The 16,895-nt window shown below is 38.6% G+C and overlaps 1 protein-coding gene across 2 annotated transcripts in view; it reads right to left on the reverse strand.

Moving 5' to 3' along the window:
* LOC577307 (acylamino-acid-releasing enzyme) overlaps nt 1–13,273 on the reverse strand; it is a 36,786-nt gene extending 23,513 nt beyond the window's left edge. The window contains exon 1 of one of the 2 annotated variants that reach the window (XM_030972520.1): nt 13,067–13,273. The gene's annotated coding sequence lies outside the window, so the exon portion shown is untranslated. The remainder of the gene's footprint in view (nt 1–13,066) is intronic. The other variant, XM_030972519.1, reaches the window with a different exon arrangement.
* Between the last annotated feature and the right edge of the window lie 3,622 nt (nt 13,274–16,895).

A 16,895-nucleotide genomic window follows, 5' to 3' on the forward strand; every position in this document is an offset into this window, starting at 1 on the left:
CCCCCCCCCCCGGCCAAAACAAAAATGTTGAAATCAACCCCAAATTCGCCCAAAATGTACTGGCAAACAGGGACGTGCCCCCTACCCCCGGGCCCCCCAAAATAAAAATAAAAATAAATTAGTCCGCACTCCTCCCCCACCCGCCCCACTGAGCGAATTTGCGGCCATCGCGATTTTCAAATATTTGGGAGCAAAAAAAAAAAAAAAAAATGTGCTCTTACCAATCCCCCCCCCCCCCCCCCCCCCGCTTATTCAGCAGCTGGCTGAGTCGTTGCGATTTTTTGGGACCAATACAAAAATATTTATATGTCCTCTCACCCCTCGTGTGTACCCCCCCCCCCCTGCGCCCCCCCCCCCCCGGAAGAAATTCCTGGATCCGTCCCTGACTATATGTTTAGGATCATGAAATAAGTTATTAATGTAATGTCTTATTCTTTTATAGATGTATGTACTTTCTACATAGATTAGTTACGTGTACTGAGTGCCCTTTTAAAAAAGGTATTTTCAAATGAAAATCCATATTTCCCATAAATTTTTAGACAAACATTTTAATTTGCTTGATTTTATCAACTTTATGTACCTGTATCAATACCCGTGTCATGTACATGTACACTGGGTATTGCTTAAGTGGATAATTTTGAGCTTTTGTAACCTACCAAATAGTTTAGATTGACCATACAATCTTTGGTTATATGACATAATTTGAAACAACCTCTGTAAAAATGAAAACCTGATGATTTGCAAACACACAGCAATGTAAATAGCAAGAGGAGAGGTTGAAAAATTGAAATTTGCTATTTTCACATCTATCTTTGCCCCTCATTTGAACTAGTTAAAGTATGAAAATGTCTGTTAACAGTTTAATGTAACGTCCGAAACGTGCTAACAGCATACCAGAAAGTGCTGTTAAAATGGCTGAATATTTTTTATGAGTCACTTTTATTGAGATTTTTTTCTGATAAATTCGATTAAGGATATACTAAAGCAGCCAGCCATGCCTTGCATCACAATGTGTGGCTTCAATATTTGATGTTTTATAAGTCAATTTGCAGAAAATTCAGATATTTTACGGAAAATTTCATTTTTTGCATCATATTTCTTCATATTCTTATATTTAGATCTAAATGAAATTTTAAAAATAGTGTTTTTAACAGGAGTGTGCATTGTGAAACCGTTACTTGCACATATGATCGATAATTAGTTGAAATTTGCAAACTATGTGTTAACAATCAAATAGTGTAACGTCCGAAACACCCTTCTTGAGCTTACACAAAATTATTGGATTTGAAAGACCTGATTTGTGTCTTGACTTATGTTAAGACTTATAATAACATATTTCATAATGATTTATTCACTCCAGATACCCTCAAATATGGATTATCATCATTTATTTGGTATTTTTTGTTTCGGACGTTACATTTGTTTCGGACGTTACAACTGTTAACGGAAAATTGGTTTTAACTATAAAATAGTATTGTAATGATGTATTGCAAATTTCTTTTTCGGGGTGGGTAGCCGCCATGAAATGTTTAACAAATGTTACAAGAAAAAGGTCGTGCAGTTCATATATTTTCTGCTACTTCAAATTGAAAGTTGTTTCGGACGTTACAAAATTGTTTACGGAAAATGAGACAACTTTTTCAAATTTTGAGTATATTTCTAGTATAAGCGCTACTACAATTAAATTATATTTTCTTTTAATTTAATGACTTGGAGTAACTAATAAGCTTATTCAAACCATAAACAATCTCATTAATTTATTGTTCTAGTGGGTTAAATGAGGGTCTACATTGTTTACGGAAGATGTAACGTCCGAAACACCATTTTAAATTGCACTGTTCCATCAAAATACAGGAGTTAATTCAGATTACTGTTAACTTTCTTTAAGATCCACCCATGCTCATTAATCATCAATAGAAAAAAAACATATTGTTAGTGGGTATATATTTTTTTCGGCTCCAACCAAAAAGGTATGCCAATTTTGTTACAAAATTCCGTAAACAATTGGCTGTTCAGGGATAGCAGATGCACATAAAGCAATGTTGAAAATTTTTCATTAAGCTATGGGAGGTCAATCTAGGTCCATGCTACAAGAAAAAAATTGTAATTGATTTCTAATTCTTTATCTTTGAAAAGTTTCAGGCTCTCAAAGGGCCATTTAGGTATTTGGTCATAGTTAAAAAAACCAGTGCCATAAGCGTTTTCATGATTTGGCGGCCATTTTGAACTTTCACATTTTAAGAGAAGTGCTCAAGGTTTTGTGCCAGGCACTTGGATTCAGCACCTTCGAATTGACAAGAAAACACCAACTAATCTGTTAAATGGCCAAAGAATGAGCGTTTTCATGATTTGGCGGCCACTTTGAATTTTTCACGTTTTATGAGAAATGCTCAGAGATTCGCGTCTGGCACTCATCGGATTTGGAATCAGCACCTTCGAATTGACAAGAAATCATCAAAAAACATTAAAAAACAAGGTTCGGGCCCTTTCCTATGGGGCCTAGCCTGGACTAAAGTATTGTAAAATTGTAACCCCTTGAGTATTTTGAAGTGCGATAGGGATATTACCATTTAAGTTGTTGACAGTGTAAAATAAATCAATTGGCGCTTCAGATGTAAAATTCACAATGTAAACATTTTGTTTTCAATAAAGAAGCAACAATATCCAAATGTACACTTCCAAATTGGTTTAATCTACAGCCAATATAAATAAGCCCTTTCTTTGAAAAAAACGAATCACATTTCTAATTTGATCTAATTTATATAAAGTACATGTAGCCTTGAGTGTTGATCCCGGGGGGATGGGGGATGTATCCCCCCTCCCCCCCCCCCAAAAAAAAAAATCAGGTAGGGGGAATGTCCTGTACAATCATCCCCCCCCCCAAAAAAAAAACAAACACAACAACAACAACAACAACAACAACAACAACAAAACAAACAAAACAAAACAAAAAAATCACCATAAAAAAATATTTAAAAATGAAGAGAAAAATTAGTGATGAAAGCCCGATGAGAGTTAATGGTTATTCCTCGCAAGATGACCATCACCTTTTGCTATCGCATTTTCAAAATACATACATATATAAATAGAAAACGAAGTAAATGAGACAACCGTATATGAGACAAGAATAAATCGAATTCTCGCTCATACGGCTTCATCAGGAATTGATGAATTTATTCAAATTATTCAATTTATTCAATCAACAGCATCATAGAAATGCAGTGCGCCAAACGCAAAGCCGCAGCGTTAATAAGCAACGAGCTAAATGTTAAGCGCGAAGCGCAAAAGTGCAAAAAAGAAGTTGAGAGAGAGATAATGAGAGACAGAGAGGATGATAACCCAGGTAGCAAGCCCATGTGGGACCCACATGATGGGTCCCATATTCTCTGAAACATGGGCCCCATATGGAAAACCATCTGGGGCCCTAAGGCATCTGCACCCAAGAAGCATTTGGGACCCATATGGGTAAACCCATATAACACAGATGGGACCCATACCAAACTGGGCCCAAATGGGTATGCCCAGCTTAATTCCACCTGGTACCCATATTGGTTAACCCAGATATATACCATGTGGGTTAACCCAGATTTTCCCCATGTACGTGTTACCCATATGGGAATTTTCACATTCTACCCATAATGTGTACGCCCAGCTCATTCTCATCTGGGACCCATAAGGGCTGGCCCATATAGATCCCATATGGGTTAATAAATATTGGCCCCATATGGGATACATATATGGGTTCCATTTAGCCCAGATGGCACAAGTGACCCAGATCATTCCCATATGGGCTTGCTACCTGAGAAAAAGGGAAAAGGGGAAGAAACGGGCAGAAGAAAAAAGGAAGGGGGAAGAGAAAAGGAAGAAAGACAAGAGAAAGACGGTTTCGTGCCAATGGCAGCATGTAGGATTCATACTCAGTATCTATTTTGTTTTATTGATTTCATCCATTTCTATATCTCTACATGTAAAACATTTGAAGAGCTATTTTCCGAAAAGAGCAAAATCTTTTGATAGCAAATGGAAATAATGATATACATTTTCTTCTATTTACCTTGAACAAAATTATTAACCTAAATTACGAGAGAAATTATGAACACATGCATCTTATAACAATTTTCCATAGACACCTGAACAAAATCGGGTAAACAAAGAGTTCTTTCTTAAGTTACACACATGGATCTAGTGCCTCTTGAAAATAAGCTCTTTGTATGTACATAAACAAGCAATACAACAGAATACTCCAGTTCGATATTTTGGAGAAAGATTATTATGTCTGTTTTATTGAAAAGCTGATGTAGGCCTATGTATTGTATTCAAACGTAACAGGCATAAGATAGTTAAGAATGTTATTGATTCTGAAGCTTTGTTTATAACACCCTTCCAATAATAATGCACCTTATAAGACTGGTAATAGTCTTTGAAGAAAAAATAGTGCTCTGGTCAGGGCCTTAGGGGAATATTATGCTTATATTTTAGAGCGTATCTGGTATGATAAGTATATCTGGGTGAAGAAGGAGATAATGGAAGTATGTTGTTTGGCAGTTGGAACGTAAGTTTTATATGGTGTTTTTAAGAAACAGACAATTTGTATGAGATCAGGATTGGAAATTTTCTGTTATTTTGAGATTGAATTGAGTTTCCCGCAGAGAGGATTCAGTTGGTTTAATTAAAGAAGGAAGAGAGTCAAATGAAGAACCAAAAGCAATATGTTTTTCATTTACTAATGAGAACTATGTTTTTTTGAGATCTCCAGAATATTGGAATGAGTTTTTCACGATGAATGTTGTTTGAAGTCATCAATATTCATAAAATGTATGTTTCTATCACAAAGCAGGAAATAAAGAATTTTCTGTCTATATGAACCTTTCCTGGTTGCTTATAATGCATTTGCCCACTGGTAACATAATACTTTCACAAGTTGATATCCCTCACCATTGAATTTTTGTTTGGTAACGTCTAAATTTCGTTTAAAAATAGATGATATCAGTCTGGTAGGCATACACTGCAGGCAAGAGTCAGGACTAACATTTAGCATGTTATTAATTTGATTACCACTCTTATATTCTCTGAAATGTTATCTTTATTGAGGGTGACTTCAAAAAGTTAATAACTTTGAAGGGAGGGGTGCAACCCGCCACACGCTTCTACCTCTTGGTTGCTTTGATCCATTGCTGAAAATATTTTGGCACCTAATCATCCCCCCAACCACGGATACAAATCGACACCCTTGCCTACATTACATTAATAGATACAGTCATAATCTTCCATCGACCTCGAACATTTAAAGTACGTGTCTTGTGTGTCACACCCATTACAATTTACTAATTAAATTTGCTCACCTTAGCATGATAAAAATGTAAATGCATTGTGCAAAAAAAAAAAACACCATCAATACATATTTCGGATGATTGGCGTACGAATTAATCTCAATAGGCCGATTATCAACAAGTATGCACTATTCAATATGTAAATATGATTGCATTTTGTTACATAATTACTTCTTCGGCTGCTTCCATCGCGCCGTCTAAAGGGCTACGGTTCGCAGTGGTGGATCCAGGGGGACAAGTAAAAAACACGTACATTTTACCTATTTTTTGGAGATGGCCCCCTCCCCTGGCGCTCAAAGGGGGGGGGGGGTGATTTTTCAAATTTTCGAGGACCTAAACAAATTAGTGCTCACTACCACCAGCCCCCCCCCCCCCCCACTGAGCGAATTATCGGCCCCCTCCCCTGCCCCCGGCTGGATCCACCCCTGACAGTTCGTTCTCTCCCATTTTCCAGCAATTTCCACGAGACTCTTCTAATCATTTCTGCTTAGAAATTTCTCAGGGATCGAGAGAAAAGGGCAAGCCGTTCCTCGTTCCTCGCAGCCTTCAGCGCTGGCACCAGTAAACTTAGGTAGATCGTCCATGATATAGTAAGAGCTTACGGAATTCCTTTGAACCATTATCTTGTCACAAAAGCGGAGGTAACGTAATCAATTGGGCGTGGCCATGCATGAAGCCGCCAGAACCCTGTGTACACGCTGTGTTCAGGGGCTTCGTTAGACCTTTTTCACTGGGGGGGGGGGGGGGGTTAGAGGCCAACGATTACCGACAAAACTAGCCACCAATTACCGACAAAATTAAATGTCCCAATATCTACAAATTTAACCCCATAAACCCGGGGCCGAGGCTAAATTGTTTTAAATCCTATGGACTATCTATAGTACTTGCGTATGCGCAAATGGTCATTTTCCTCGACAACATAAATATACGAATTATTTCGTCAACTTAGTCGGCATCATAGCTATATATTTTAATGCAGGCGCGGAGCTAGGATCTTATTTTAGGGAGGGAGGGCGGTAGTAAGCAAGCGGATCACTTAAAGAGCGCGCGAAGCCCGCTCATTAGGGGGTGTGGGTGATAGGCCTCCCGCACAAAGCGCGGAAGCTTAGACGTTTCCTTAAATTAAAAGGAAGAGAAGACGATTTATTGTACTGTTCTCGACTGTTAATCCTTGTCTGAATTAAGTTTACCCCCTTCCGCGCAAAGCGCGAAAAGCTTTGACGTTTCATTAAATTATTATAAAAGAAGACGATTTGGTGTACCGTTCTCGACTGTTAATCCTTGTCTGAATTCTGTTTCTCCCCCTCCCGCGCACAGCGCGGAAAATTTTGACGTTTCATTAAATTATTAGAGAAAGTAGACGATTCGTTGAACCGTGCTCGACTCCTAATCCTTGTCTGAATTCAGTTTCTCCCCCTCCCGCTTGAAGCGCGGTAGTTTTGACGTTTCATTAAATTATGAGAAAAAGCAGACGATTTGGTGTACTGTTCTCGTATCTTAATCCTCATCTGAATTCATAGAAAGTAGACGATTCGTTGAACCGTGCTCGACTCTTAATCCTTCTCTGAATAAAGTTTCCCCCCCCCCCCACTGCGCGAGGCGCGGAAGTTTTGAAGTTTCATTAAATTATTCGAGAAAGAAGAAGATTCGTTGTACCGTTTTCGACTCTTATTAAGCCCTATTTATCTGAATTCAGTTTCCACCTCTCGCGCAAAGCGCGTAAGCTTTGACGTTTTCTTAAATTATTAGAGAAAGAAGACAATTTGGTGTACCGTTCTCGACTGTTAATCCTTGTTTGAATTCAGTTTCTCCCCCCCCCCCCGCGCACAGCGCGGAAGCTTTGACGTTTCCTTAAATTATGAGAGAAAGCAAACGATTCGTTGTACTGTTCTTGACTCTTAATGCTTATCTGAATTAAGTTTTCGCCCCTCCCGCGCGAATCGCGGAAACTTAGACGTTTCCTTAAAATATTAAAGAAAGAAGACGATTCGTTGTACCGTTCTCGACTCGTCTAAATGAAGTTTTTCCCCTCCCCCGCGAAGCGCGGGATTTTTGGCGTTTCGTCAAAATATAGAGAAAGGAAGACGATTCGTCGTACCGTTGTTGACTCTTAATCTTTGTTTGAATTTAGTTTCCCCGAAAATTTAAAACCTTTGATTTCTTTATCTGATATTATAGGAAATTGAAACTTCGAGAAAAGTATTGTAGTTGTAGTCACTCTCGAAGTCGTCACAGCGGATAAAAACTTGTTGGCCTTCAAACTTCAAACTTCTGCATTGATATAGTACTAGAGGATTGAGCAAGAATACCGACACAGCTGACCCGACACAGCAACATATTTACCCGTGTCTTTCTTGCTCCCTCGACGAGACGACTCCACTCAACAACCCCTTCTCTCTTTTACTCCCACTCCTCCTCTCTTAGGCTCTTCCCTCCTCTCTCTCTCCTCTCTTTCACCCCTCGTTTCTTTTGTTTCCCTTTTCTCTTCTTTTTTTTCATTTCCTTTCTTTTCTTTCTTTTCCTTCCTTTCCTCTCTTCCCTCTTTTTCTTGTTTCTCTTTCTTGCTTCTCTTTTCTTTCCTTTCTTGTCCTTTCTTTCCCTTTTTTTTCCCTTTCTTTCTTTTCTTTTCCTTTTCTTTTTTTTCTTTTCTTTCCCTTTCCTTCTCTTTTTTTCCTCCCCCTTTTCTCTTTTTCCCGACGGCAGCGCAATTTTACCGACGATATCCCGTCAGGAGGGGGGGTGTCGCAACCCCCCCCCCCCTTTGGAGACGCCCCTGGCTGTGTTCAATACCTTGAATCTGTTCATCGGTTAAACTGACTTTGTTGAATTCTCTCACCACCTCTTCAATATCATCTTTCTCTTTCTCTCTGCAGATATAGGTAGAAAGTCTATCAATTTCCCTTTCTCTCTCTAACGGCCGTCCTTCTTTGATTTCGCTTTCTATACGAGCTATCTCCTTTTTCATGCTCGGTTTGGAAATTAAGGGCCTCTGAAAGCTCCTTAAAACGCTTTTCAATGTTCTCCACCTGCTGAGCCAGATTAATGTCTAGCCTTGTAAACCGTTCATTGAGCTTTAACATATGCGATTCCAATATCTTTTTCAATTGATCGGAGCAATTGTGGGCCCTCATGAAACATTGTAAAGGCTTATAGTCTCAAACAAACCTACATCATTAAACCGATTGCCACCGCAATCCAATATTCTTTTTTGTATCTTTAGAACGAGATTTCCTTGGTTTGTTTAGGAAAATGCAATATTATTTGTTAAGTTGTTCGATAACATCACTCAGTCTTATTATATTGAAGAAATATCCCATTAATAAAAGTTTGTCAAGAATCAAGTCTCAAATACAGTCACGTACACCATTAAACCAAGCGCCACCGCCATCCAGCCAGACACCATGTTTAGTATTATATAATTATGTGTATTTATAGACCGATGTTTCCTTTGTTATTTTGGAAATTGCAAAATAACTCTGCTTTTTAGAATGCAAAACGAATTCTATTTTTTAGTTCGATGAACCCATGAATCAAAGTCAGAAAAGAAGTAAGATGGTTGAACATTATACTCTTGAATGGAATGGAAATATATTATTTTTGACGGTGTTGAGGTGTGCGATAATATCACTTAGTCTGATTTGATTCGAGATATATCCCATTAATGAAACACTGTGAAAGGTCATTATAGTCTCAAACAAACACACATCATTAAACCGAGTGCCACCGCCATTCAGTCTTCTTTTTAGTATCTTTAGACCGAGATTTCCTTGGTTTGTTTAGGAAAATGCAATATTATTTGTTAAGTTGTTCGATAACATCACTCAGTCTTATTATATTGAAGAAATATCCCATTAATAAAAGTTTGTCAAGAATCAAGTCTCAAATACACTAATACAGTCACCTACACCATTAAAACCAAGCGCCACCGCCATCCAGCCAGGCACAATGTTTAGTATTATAATAATATTATGTGTATTTTTGGAGCGATGATTCCTTTGTTATTTTGGAAATTGCTAAATAACTTCGCTTTTTAGAATGCAAATCGAACTCTATTATTTAGTTCGATGGACCCATGAATCAAAGCTTAAAGATACTATGTCCCTTTTGCAGCCAACATCAAATTTTGTAGAACTTTGCAGAAATTATGAATATGTCATGTATGTCCTATATATCTGTGAAATTTAAACGTTAGCAGTGTCCTAATATTTAAAGTATGCAAGGAAACCCGTTTACTTGCTAGGCTTCACTGTCAGACACTATTGAGTGACTGACTGGCTTTTTGTTCTTCTTTGGTAATAACATACATAAAATGAGCTGTAAATGGTACATGAGCATTTGTCTACATCAATAACCCACTTCTGGCCAAAATTAAACATATTGAATCTTTGCGCAGCATAAAATGTACGACCATTCTGAAAACCAGACTATTACATACTGGCAAATAGGTAATGCCAAATCGGCAATTACGCATCCTGAAAACGGTTTACCCCCTTACCCCAGGGTAGCATTTTGAGCTCCCTCCTTTCTAATATAATGATAAGTGACATACCTTTGAGACCAGATATACATAGCTTGATTTATGCAGACGACATCGTAATTTGGGAATCAGGCCATGATGTAAAACAAAATATCCAGATTATACAACAATGAACTCATGGGTCAATCCATTTGGACTTGTTATGTCGATAGAGAAAACGACCCCTATCTTATTTTCGAACAAAACAAATGATGATAACTACGATTTATATATAAGAGGTCAAAAGTTGACACCACATAAAGAGCACAAATGTCTCGACGTCACCTTTGACAAACGGATAACTTGGAGGCCTCATTTATTAAATATTAGTAAAAGATGCAAAAATAGAATTAACGTTATCAAAAGTCGAGCATACGCCAAATGGTCTAGAAATGCTTAAGAACTAGTGATGATATATAAAGCATTAATACTATCAATTATCGTCACATATTATTATTATTATTATTATTATTCAGTCACATACTAGAAGATCCAATGAAGTATTATTTCAACACACCCTTTTGGCAAATGCTCTCTCCCCAAGTGTCATCGGAGCTAAAAGAGGTTATAACGAAATCAGATATCTGTTTTGCCCCAAAACAAGTAGCCCTAGAATTGATAAATTCGAAATGGAATAATTATTTACATAATAGATGGATCAAGAGCACCGGATAAAGACTCTGCTGCTGCTGCATTCCATGTACCTCATTATGATGTTTCTCAATCTAAAAGACTAGCTAATTTCACATCTTCTTATAGAGCAGAGATGGCCGCAATTGTACTTGCCCTAACATGGTTATTACAACTCCCAGGACTCTACACCGGGGCAGTTATCTTTTCCGATTCATTGAGTTCACTCCAGGCCATAGAATCTCGTATTGAGAATCTTTTGTTCTTGAAATCCTAACCCTGTGTAGTCAACTAAAATACAAGGGCACCCAGGTCAATTTCGAATGGATTCCCAGTCATTGTGGTTTACAATACAATGAGATAACAGATAAGTTTGCTAAAGCAGGACTAAATATTTTTAAAAAAATAGAAATCAACAACGCTCTTACCAGAGCAGAATCAAACTATGTTATAAAGAAATACTACATAGAAACTATGGCAAAAAAGATGGAATGAAACATCATCCCCCTACGGGAAACGCAAACTCTGGTATCAAAAACATTTGTGTGTTACTTGAACAACAGAAGTAACGAAACTATTCTCCATCGCCTAAGAATGGGGAACTGAGGTTTAAATGTAAATCTATTTGAGTTGAATCAACATGAGACTGGTCATTGTTCAAATTGTGAGCATGAAAAAGAAACAGTCAACCATTTTTTATGCAAGTGCCCGCTCTTTCTTATAGAGAAATTACAGAATCTGGCATAGAAAATGAAAAAGCAATCCCAATACTCCTGAAATCCACAGACATTAACCACCAGCAGGCTCTGGTCAACTTCGTAGTTAGAACTAAAAGAGTACACTTGTACCCCTACTAACCATGCACCTTGCACCGCACATAAATATTTGAGCCCAAGAAGTTTCGCTTTTTTATAGTGAGTGATACATGAAGAAGAAGAAGAAGAGTGCATGAGAAAGAAAAAAATATAGAAGAAAGAACTGCCTATATAATCGTTTAGAATCTTCATGTATATGTTCTTTTTCTTATTGGTTTTCGGAATTTTTTTTTGAAGAAACGCTGTGGAGACGACTAGACTCATTGGCGGACGTCGGATGGCCTAGGCTCAGTATTAGGCTGAGTTGAGAAGCTTGACACAATGTACCGTGTCCGAGCTGGTCCTTGGGCGTCCTATATAGCCGATAGGCCTTTTGCTCGCCAGCCACTGAATTCTTCAATATAAACAGTTTAACTTTTAAAAATCCAATTTATCCAAATCTGTATATTAAAAAAAAAAAAAATCTAATTTTAAAGGGAAAAAATTCCTAAGAGAAGAGGCGTAAATATTCACTTCTGAATGACAAACGCCTATAAAACAAAACAACAACAACAACAATATAGCTTATAAGTCGATAACTAATAGTCGTTATTTTCCCACTTAAAGACATTTTCAAGCCCCCTTTTTTTTAGGGAAGTTCTAAATTAGCATTATCTTCAAATGCCGTTGGAGTTTAACCTTTTCATTTTTTTGGCCTGCAAATTGGACATAGTTTAACAGAAGAGAGGTAAGATGGATGAACATCATATACTCTTGAATGGAATGGAAATATATTATTTTTGGCGGTGTTGAGGGATTTTTAAATCCAACGGGATGCGTTCAACCAGTTAATGCTCTTTATATCTTGTTTACAGACTAAGGATTGCCATCCAACACTAACTTATCTCCGTTGAAATCGAAGTTAAATTCATGTAGGCATGTTACTAATACTCTCTTTGTTGTGTTTGGCGCCCTTACCAAATTGAAATTCTAGTTATTATCGGTTTGGCCCATAACAAACATCTACTCTTGAACACATCACTCACAACCAAAGTCACGCAAAAAATAAACATGACGAAACACACCCGGGCTCCTCGCACTTCCCAAACATCCCTTGCTTGAACACGGGCGTCGACAAGCAGGCAGGGGGACGGGGCTTTGTTTTATATCTTCAATAGCTACAACTGGCTGATTCAATGCCGGCTCTATAAAAAGACACTTTTGCATCTATGAAATTAAGAAATTTGCTCCTAACGGCGCACTTTTCGTCACTAAAGAGGAATTTTAATAATTGCCTCTATAGTAGGGCACTTTGCCCAACTTGAGTATGGCACTTTGCCCCCGACGGTGCAATTCATAAAACAAAAAAGGGGAGTTTCGGCTCTCTGTGTCTCTCTCTGTAAATAAATATATAATATAGAAAAAGGGCAATTTTTCTCTGAAAATGTAAATTTTGCCAATTGATAAAATTATTGATACCGCGACACCGATACATTTCTTTAATTATTTTCTAGAAAACAAGATTTTTAGGGGCTAAATCTTCGGTTATTTACTGTTTATAATTAATCCACATGGACATTAAAAAACTAACTATAGAATCATTGTCTAACCTATTTTCTAAATTCCCATTACTTATATAATATTGGATAACTTTGAGTGCGATCCAAGAATATATTGTCATAGCAAGAGCAATATTTATATACATCTAGTATCACACAAAAACAAAGCCATACAATATTATTATTATCTATATCTATATATCAGGATGACTAGCGAAATAACAAAATTTGACTTACCTCGGTAAATGTTCCAGTATTGGTATCGACAGTTCAAGTTCCCGAATGACTGAGCTATACAAAAGCAGTACTGATGTGTCATCCGGGTACTGCGCTAAAGATATTGAATACACTGATTTGCTAAGATGCTCCACAATATTATTGTTATTGTGCATTGGCTCGTTCGTTCGCTCTGCCTACGAGGACTTCTGTGGAACGTTGTCTCTACTTGTACTTTTTCTTCCTCTCTTTGTGTCATGTCCTTCTTGCGTGCAACCCCTTCTCTGCTGTATGGTGTCGGTGTTCTGTTCTCTGTATTCACGTGTTTTTGTATATGTGCTTGTCCACATGTAAAACGTTGTAAGTCTCCACGCAGGACGGTTGCCGCCCAATTGCTTGCTTATTGCTACAAACCCAAAGCCCAAAATGCAATATCATAATTATTGAGATGTTGACTGCATGTACGTCAATTGCCCACTTAGCTGATATGCCATGCTATTCTTTAAATGATGATGACCTTTTTGATTCACTTGACCCTTCATCGACAAATCTCTCGAATGATTATTCTTCAACTGATTTAGCGTATAACCATTTTGTAGTAAATAATATAAACTCATCAACGGAAATTTGAGATTTTTACCCTGACCATGACCAAATTCAAAGCCCTTCATCTGAATATGTAACCGAGTCCCAATTTAAAAACCTCGTTGAGCAATTTAATTGCTATAAACACATTTTCGCTATTGCACTTAAACACTAGAAGCCCAAAATAAACACTTTGAAGAATTTCTATTATTATTGGATAACCCATCCAAACAGTCATTGTCCATAAAAGGACTTTAATACGGAAACTTGGTTATCCAGTGAATCAATCCTACCATTTGCATTAGATGGTTATGATCTTGTTATCAATATTAGAAAAAAACAGACCCGGCGGGTGTTGTATTTTTTGTTTCACACAAGTACGACTATTCAATTCTTAATGAAATTAATGCAATGAACGAAACACTGGAGTCTCTTTTTATCGAAATCAATGTTCCGGAAATCACGGGCATTATGTAAAAAAAGACCTCCTAGTTCGCATCAAAATTATTTCCTAGTGTACCTTACAGATTTACTAAAGAATCCAATTTTTGTAAACAAAGACATTTTCAAAATGGTAGATTTTGATATTGATAATTTAAAGCATAATAACAATATATCCCATGAATTTCTTGAAATATTTTTGACTGCCTCGTTCTTACCTTTGATATCGACACCCACTCGTATGGCAAATCATTCCGCCACCCTTATTGATAATGTTTTTTGCAATACTTTTCCTACCCCAGACTCTTCTGTAATTCTATTCGATATAACGGATCATTTTCCTATTATGTCACATTTTACGCTTAAGCACTCATTAAATAATCTGCACAGACCATCAAGACGCAGACCTAACCATAAAAACATTGCCAGTCTTGGCGCATCTTTAGACTCTGCTAAATATATGGTCACAAATCAGAGCAGCGACCGACCGATCAGTAGCCTGCTCGGTCGCTGCTGGAATTAGGCATCGCCCAGCGATTAGGTCGGTGCCCGGGCGGCGACCGCCCAGGCACCGAGCGTATTTTGGACGGCGAATGAAAAGTGAGCAGGCGCCGCCCAAATTTTAACTCCGCGCTAAAACTTCAGCGGCGACCGAGCGATGCCCTACAAACGAGCGGTGCCTGGGCGGCCGCCGCTCGGTGGCCGGGCAGCCGCCGGGCAGAAGTGGTTAAAAACTCGCCGCTCGGCCGCCGAGCAGACTACTTTTGGGTAATGTGACCATAGCATAACTGGTCGTGTGTTTATGATAATCTCTCTCTCTCTCTCTCTCTCTTTAAGTGCCATATCGTTTGACTTTGGCGATTATGCTGTTCCACAACCCTCGGCTCCTATATGGGGATGGTCATCCTTTCGTTTTATGTTGTGCCATCTGGATCGGAATCCAGCATAATATATTTATTTAAAAATGTTCATGTAAAAGCATTCAAGATATAGCAGCGCCCGTCCCTACAAAGAGGAACTGTAATCGGGGGATTGGGGGTCATTCCAGAAGGTTTGGGAGACGTGTTGAATAAAGGGGGCCGGCAGCATAAATCCCGAGCCGCGGATTCGAATTAAAACGTTAAAATCAGCCCCTGCGCTACAAAAGTCATCACTTTTTGGTGAGAAATTGAAGAGGGCACATTATTTTGGATGTCTTTAGAAGCTACATACTCAACAGTCAAATGTTAAATCAATGGTATAGAGGGGCCGCTTCACCACTTTAATTTTGCCCTTCATTTGGCATCAGCTCGTGCTAACTCGCTAGTGCTGGTATTTGAACTCATGTTGGTATAGTAATCATGGACAGGGGCGGCGATTCTGGGCCCGATTGGGGGACACGCCCCCCCCCCCCGAAAATTTCAAATATGGCTAGAAAGAAATATAGCGGAAAGAACGTACATATTGGCTTTGGGTTTTCTAGAACGCATAATTTCAGCATTCAAAATGGCAATATCTCGCTTGGTCGCTACGCTCCCTCGCCCAATACCACAACATTATGATATGACATTCCGCTCATGCTCCCGGCCCTGATTTGTCCATGGTAGTATGGTAGCATGAACTACAAAAGCCAGAGTGTATTATTAGCCAAGTTTGAGTCCCTTGCGTTTGCCATATTTCTATTTTTATTTGGAGTTGCCTGACAGGGAAGGGGAAATAAAGAATTCAATTGATATTATCTTCGGGGTTTTTCGTCCCGGAATGATCGAGATGTCACGTGCGGGCCCTGTCTCAATGGTTTCAACCACCACCCTGACCCCATCCCCTGACCCCACCCCCTGACCCCACCCCTAATTGTCTTATGAAGAGTACTTCTTTGTTTTTAAACCTTAAGTTTTCATAATAACCATTCGTAGGTTGGGAACTCTTCTACACATTACTGGTAGGCCTCCATTAACATCCTTTTCCCGGGATGAGGACTTTTCCACCATGACCTGGCCTGTGTTCAGTGGCGTAATAAGCAAAAACGTTTGGGGGGGCTGACAAAAAAAAATCCAAATCACCCCCACTCTAACATGCAGTCCCTGCTGAACGTTTCTCGAAATTGGGTCTAGTGGCAAAGCCCGGCGGGGGTCAAGGGGCGGAGCCCCTAAGCTCAATGGGTATGGGCATCAGTGGCGGATCCAGGAATTTCTTACGGGGGGGGGCACAAAATGGCAAGGGTTGAAATGTAAAACGATGAAGCGACAGAACGAGGCTTTAACGGCGAGGGAGTGGAGTGACCAAGCAGGGGGTGGGTCTGGGAGGGGGTTCTGGCCCCCTCCCAGAGTAAGAAGCGTTTGCAATTTTAAAACCAAATTAGACGTATTTTCAGGCACTTCCTGGCAGGGGCGTCGCTAGACCTTTTTTAGTGGGGGGGGGGGGGTGTAGAGGCCACCGATTACCGACAAAACTAGCCACCAATTACCGACAAAATTAAATGTTCAATATCTACAAATAACCCTATAAACCCGGGGCCGAAGCTTAAAAAAAATTTCATATGGACTACACTGTTAAAAAAAACAGTAGATTTTACAGAGAAAAAAATACAGAACCATTCTTTAAAGTGTTGTAACAGCAAATTTTCTGTAATTTAACAGGACAAATGTCTAGAAAAAATGAAGATTTTGTTTTTTTACAGGCAATTTGCGTGATTTCAGATCCCATATACAGATTTTTTACAATTCTACGGAATGTTCTTTTTTTATTAAGAAAACTTCATTTTTTAACGGATAATAAAAAAGAAATTACAGAAAACAAAAATACAGAACCATTCTGTAAATTGATGTAACTGGAATTTTCTGCA

Source organism: Strongylocentrotus purpuratus, unplaced genomic scaffold (genome assembly GCF_000002235.5).
Source record: "Strongylocentrotus purpuratus isolate Spur 01 unplaced genomic scaffold, Spur_5.0 spur5_scaffold_6, whole genome shotgun sequence".
Classification (NCBI taxonomy): domain Eukaryota; kingdom Metazoa; phylum Echinodermata; class Echinoidea; order Camarodonta; family Strongylocentrotidae; genus Strongylocentrotus; species Strongylocentrotus purpuratus.